Source organism: Cherax quadricarinatus, chromosome 45 (assembly GCF_038502225.1).
Source record: "Cherax quadricarinatus isolate ZL_2023a chromosome 45, ASM3850222v1, whole genome shotgun sequence".
In the NCBI taxonomy this organism is placed as follows: Eukaryota; Metazoa; Arthropoda; class Malacostraca; order Decapoda; family Parastacidae; genus Cherax; species Cherax quadricarinatus.
This window is the reverse complement of record NC_091336.1, coordinates 12,266,600-12,273,257: the sequence shown is the minus strand read 5'-3', so window position 1 is coordinate 12,273,257 and position 6,658 is coordinate 12,266,600.

Sequence of the window (6,658 nt, the reverse complement as noted above, 5' to 3'; positions counted from 1 at the left end):
GGGAACTACATTTGCCGTCTTCCATACCTCAGGTAGTTGCCCAGTTTCCAGGGACGTGTTGAAGATTGTGGTAAGTGGCACGCACAACATATCTGCTCCCTCTCTAAGGACCCACGGGGAGATGTTGTCCGGTCCCATTGCCTTTGAGGTATCGATGTCCCTTAGCAGTTTCCTCACCTCCTCCTCATCTGTATGTCGTCCAACACTTGTTGGTGTATTCCTTGCTGGTGTCCCCATCTGGTCTGTCCCCCCAGAGTCCTTCCTGTCTCTACTGTAAATACTTAAATCTCGTGTTGAGTTCCTCACATACCTCTTGATCGTTTCTTGCGAGTTCTCCACCTTCTTTCCTCAGCCTTATCACCTGGTCCTTGACTGTCTTCCTCCTAATGTGGCTATACAGCAGTTTCGGGTCAGATTTGACTTTCGATGCTATGTCGTTTTCATACTGTCGCTGGGCCTCCCTCCTTATCTGTGCATACTCGTTTCTGGCTCTTCTTCTAATCTCCTTGTTTTCCTGGGTCCTATGCCTCCTGTACCTTTTCCATTCTCTGTTGCACTTAGTTTTTTGCCTCCCTACACCTTCGGGTAAACCAAGGACTCGTTTTGGTCTTCCTATTATTTCTGTTTCCCTTGGGAACAAAACTTTCCTCTGCCTCCTTGCACTTTGTTGCCACATATTCCATCATCTTGTTTACTGATTTTCCTACCATTTCTCTGTCCCACTGAACCTCCTGCAGGAAGTTTCTCATACCTGTGTAGTCCCCCCTTTTATAGTTTGGCCTGTCCCCTTCAGTTCCTGTTACCTTCTCCACTTGTAACTACTATATAATCAAAACTCAGAACCACGTGATCGCTAGCTCCAAGGGGCCTCTCGTAAGTGATGTCCTCAATGTCTGAACTGCTCAGGGTGAACACAAGATCCAGTCTTGCTGGCTCATCCTCCCCTCTCTCTCTGGTTGTGTCCCTGACATGTTGATGCATGAGGTTTTCAAGTACCACATCCATCATCTTGGCTCTCCATGTTTCGGGACCCCCATGTGGCTCCAGGTTTTCCCAGTCGATCTCCCTGTGGTTAAAATCGCCCATTACCAGTAACTTTGCTCTGCTCGAGTGAGCTCTTCTTGCCACCTCAGCCAGTGTGTCCACCACTGTGTGTGTGTGTGTGTGTGTGTGTGTGTGTGTGTGTGTGTGTGTGTGTGTGTGTGTGTGTGTGTGTGTATATATATATATATATATATATACAGTGGACCCCCGGTTAACGATATTTTTTCACTCCAGAAGTATGTTCAGGTGCCAGTACTGACCGAATTTGTTCCCATAAGAAATATTGTGAAGTAGATTAGTCCATTTCAGACCCTCAAACATACACATACAAACGCACTTACATAAATACACTTACATAATTGGTCACATTCGGAGGTAATCGTTATGCGGGGGTCCACTGTATATGTATATGTGGCATTTATGGACAGGGTGGATAGGGGGGCAATGTGGCAGATGTTGCAGGTGTATGGTGTAGGAGGTAGGTTACTGAAAGCAGTGAAGAGTTTTTACGAGGATAGTGAGGCTCAAGTTAGAGTATGTAGGAAAGAGGGAAATTATTTCCCAGTAAAAGTAGGCCTTAGACAAGGATGTGTGATGTCACCATGGTTGTTTAATATATTTATAGATGGGGTTGTAAGAGAAGTAAATGCGAGGGTCTTGGCAAGAGGCGTGGAGTTAAAAGATAAAGAATCACACAAAGTGGGAGTTGTCACAGTTGCTCTTTGCTGATGACACTGCTCTTGGGAGATTCTGAAGAGAAGTTGCAGAGATTGGTGGATGAATTTGGTAGGGTATGCAAAAGAAGAAAATTAAAAGTGAATACAGGAATGAGTAAGGTTATGAGGATAAAAAGATTAGGCGATGAAAGATTGGATATCAGATTGGAGGGAGAGAGTATGGAGGGGGTGAATGTATTCAGATATTTGGGAGTGGACGTGTCAGCGGATGGGTCTATGAAAGATGAGGTGAATCATAGAATTGATGAGGGGAAAAGGGTGAGTGGTGCACTTAGGAGTCTGTGGAGACAAAGAACTTTGTCCTTGGAGGCAAAGAGGGGAATATATGAGAGTACAGTTTTACCAACGCTCTTATATGGGTGTGAAGCATGGGTGATGAATGTTGCAGCGAGGAGAAGGCTGGAGGCAGTGGAGATGTCATGTCTGAGGGCAATGTGTGGTGTGAATATGATGCAGAGAATTCGTAGTTTGGAAGTTAGGAGGAGGTGCAGGATTACCAAAACTGTTGTCCAGAGGGCTGAGGAAGGGTTGTTGAGGTGGTTCGGACATGTAGAGAGAATGGAGCGAAACAGAATGACTTCAAGAGTGTATCAGTCTGTAGTGGAAGGAAGGCGGGGTAGGGGTCGGCCTAGGAAAGGTTGGAGGGAGGGGGTAAAGGAGGTTTTTGTGTGAGGGGCTTGGACTTCCAGCAGGCATGCGTGAGCGTGTTTGATAGGAGTGAATGGAGACAAATGGTTTTTAATACTTAACATGCTGTTGGAGTGGGAGCAAAGTAACATTTATGAAGGGGTTCAGGGAAACTCGCAGGCCGGACTTGAGTCCTGAGATGGGAAGTACAGTGCCTGCACTCTGAAGGAGGGGTGTTAATGTTGCAGTTTAAAAACTTTAGTGTAAAGCACCCTTCTGGCAAGACAGTGATGGAGTGAATGATGGTGAAAGTTTCTTTTTCGGGCCACCCTGCCTTGGTGGGAATCGGCCAGTGTGATAAAAAAAATTTATATATATATATATATATATATATATATATATATATATATATATATATATATATATATATATATACATATATATATACATACATATATGTATATATATACATATATGTATATGTATATACATACATATATGTATATGTATATACATACATATATGTATATGTATATACATACATATATGTATATGTATATACATACATATATGTATATGTATATACATACATATATGTATATGTATATACATACATATATGTATATGTATATACATACATATATGTATATGTATATACATACATATATGTATATATATATACATACATATATGTATATATATATACATACATATATGTATATATATATACATACATATATGTATATATACATACATATATGTATATATATATACATACATGTATATATATATACATACATGTATATATATATACATACATGTATATATATATACATACATGTATATATATATACATACATGTATATATATATACATACATGTATATATATATACATACATGTATATATATATACATACATGTATATATATATACATACATGTATATATATATACATACATATATGTATATATATATACATACATATATGTATATATATATACATACATATATGTATATATATATACATACATATATGTATATATATATACATACATATATGTATATATATATACATACATATATGTATATATATATACATACATATATGTATATATATATACATACATATATGTATATATATATACATACATATATGTATATATATATACATACATATATGTATATATATATACATACATATATGTATATATATATACATACATATATGTATATATATATACATACATATATGTATATATATATACATACATATATGTATATATATATACATACATATATGTATATATATATACATACATATATGTATATATATATACATACATATATGTATATATATATACATACATATATGTATATATATATATACATACATATATGTATATATATATACATACATATATATATATATATATACATACATATATACATACACACACACACACACACACACACACACACACACACACACATACAGTGGTCCCTCAATCGTCCATAATCCTTTCCTGGAAGTGGGACTATTATCGAAATGGACGATTTACGAATCAATTTTCCCCATAAGAAATAATGTAAATTCAATTAATCCGTTCCTGACACCCAGTATTAAAACAAAAAAATTTTTTACATGAAATATAGATGTAGTACATAAACAATACAGTGGCACATGATGAATTAAACATTAACAGAATAACACTTGCCTTTATTGGCGATTCTTCTTTGTGTATGGAAGACTGGAGAAGGAGACTGACTGGATGATTTATTGTTTGGAAGGGAAATCCCCTTCCATCAACACCTCGGGTACCAATTGCTTTTCTGGGGTTACTTATCTTCTCTGTTTCTTAATGCCACTAGGACCACCCTGAGAGTCACTGAAGTCCTGTCTCGCAAAAAAAACTGTCCAGAGTGCTCTGTTTCTGGAGTCTCTTTAAAACTTCCCTAAAATGGGCCAAGACTCTGTCACTGTACAAGTTGCCGATATGGCTTGCAACATCCTTCTCTGGGTGATGTTTCTCCATAAATCTTTCCATCCTACCCCACATTTCAAAAATCTCCTTAATTTCTGAAGAAGGCACCTTCCTCCATCTCTCTTCCTCCTCCTCTGCAGCAAGATTCTGAGGTGCGATCTTTTGCTCTTCCTGCTGAAGCTCTTGCAGCTCCTCAGTAATTAGCTCTTCGTTGTGGTCCTCCACCAACTCTTCCACATCCTCCAAACTCACATCCAACCCCATGGAACTCCCCAGTGCCACAATGGATTTAACAACTGACATAGGCTCATCAGGGTCAGCCCCAAACCCTTCAAAATCTCTCATGTGGACACAATCTGGCCACAATTTTCTCCAAGCAGAGTTCAAAGTCCTGGTAGTCACTCCCTCCCAAGCCTTACCTATAAGGCTTACACAATGGAGAATACTGAAGTGTTCTTTCAAAAAATCTCGTAGGATCAAGTGAGTGTCTGAGGTCACATTCAAGCACCTCTCAAACATTGCTTTGATGTAGTTTTTTAAAGTTTACAATGACCTGCTGGTCCATGGGCTGGAGGAGAGGAGTGGTATTCGGGGGCAAGAACTTTACTGTGATGAATCCAAACTCCTTCAGAATTAGGTCATCCAAGTTTGGAGGATGAGCAGGTGCATTGTCAATTACTAGGAGGCACTTGAGATCCAATTTCTTTTCCAGGAGGTAATTCTTCACACTAGGGCCAAACACTTCATTGAACCACTCGACGAAAATGTCCCTTGTGACCCCAAGCCTTACTATTAGATTTCCAAAACACACAATTTACTCTTCATAACATTGTTTTTCTTGAACACACTGGGATTTTCAGAATGGTACACTAGTAACGGCTTCACTTTGAAATCCCCACTAGCATTAGCACAGAACATTAGTATCAGCCTGTCTTTCATAGGCTTGTGTCCTGGCAGCACCTTTTCTTCCTGAGTAATGTAGGTCCTCTTTGGCATTTTCTTCCAAGAGGCCTGTTTCATCACAATTGAACACTTGTTCAGGTTTCAGTCCTTCACTGTTTATGTACTCCTTGAATTCATGCACATATTTTTCAGCTGCCTTGTGGTCTGAACTGGCAGCCTCACCATGCCTTACCACACTGTGTATGCCAGTACGCTTCTTAAATCTCTCAAACCAGCCTTTGCTGGCCTTAATTCACTCGCATCATCACTAGTTGCAGGCAATTTCTTTACCAAATCATCATGCAACTGAATAGCCTTTTCACAAATAAGCGACGTCATAAGACTATCTCCTGCTAATTGTTTCTCATTTATCCACACCAATAATAACTTCTCAACATCTTCGAGTACTGGTGATCTCATTTTTGTCAGCACATTTACCCCCTTTGCAACAACAGCGTCCTTAATTTCCTTTTTCTTGGCTATGATGGAAGATATGGTTGTACGGGATTTGTTATACATCCTGGCCAGTTCGCCCACAAGTACGCCACTATCATATTGTTCAATGATGTTTTTCTTAAATTCAATCATATTTCACACCTTTACCAAAGGCTTGGCACTAGGAGCTTTCTTTGGAGCCATGGTAGCTTATTTAGCACTTTAATAACTTGCAAGCACTAAAATAAATGAAATATTACGAAATATTTCGCTGGAGCACGCGAGGAGACCGTCGCTCACTGGTAAACAATGGCACACTGGCTGGGAAGGAAAGGCCGAGGCGGCTCGAGGCAGCTCAGAGCGTGAGTACGCGTCCAGGACGAAGGACTATTAGCGAGTTACCGGACCATTTGCGAGCCAATATTTTGACGAAAAAAAACAGGACTATTTCAAAAATGGAAGACTTTCAGGCCGGACGATTATTGAGGGACCACTGTATATATATGTATGTTATGTATGCAAAACCACCACTGTTAAAGAATAATGAAATTCCAAGCACTTTTGTGACTACTCACATTATCAAGGAACATTAAACCTGTTAAACTTTGCATTGTTGATGCAAAATTTGTATTTAATGATGTTTTACACTCAGAAGTTTGGTATGGCAATGAGAAATCCTCTTTCACCTGTTCTTAGTAACCTATACATGGAATTTTTTGAAACAAGACTGCTTAACACAATCCTCCCTAATAGAGCTAAATGGTTCAGGTATGTTGATATTTTGTGTCTTATGCCCAAGAATGTAGATAAGAACATAAGAACATAATAAGGAAGAAACACTGCAACAGGCCTACTGACCCATGTGGAGCAGGTCCATGTCTTCCCCCCCA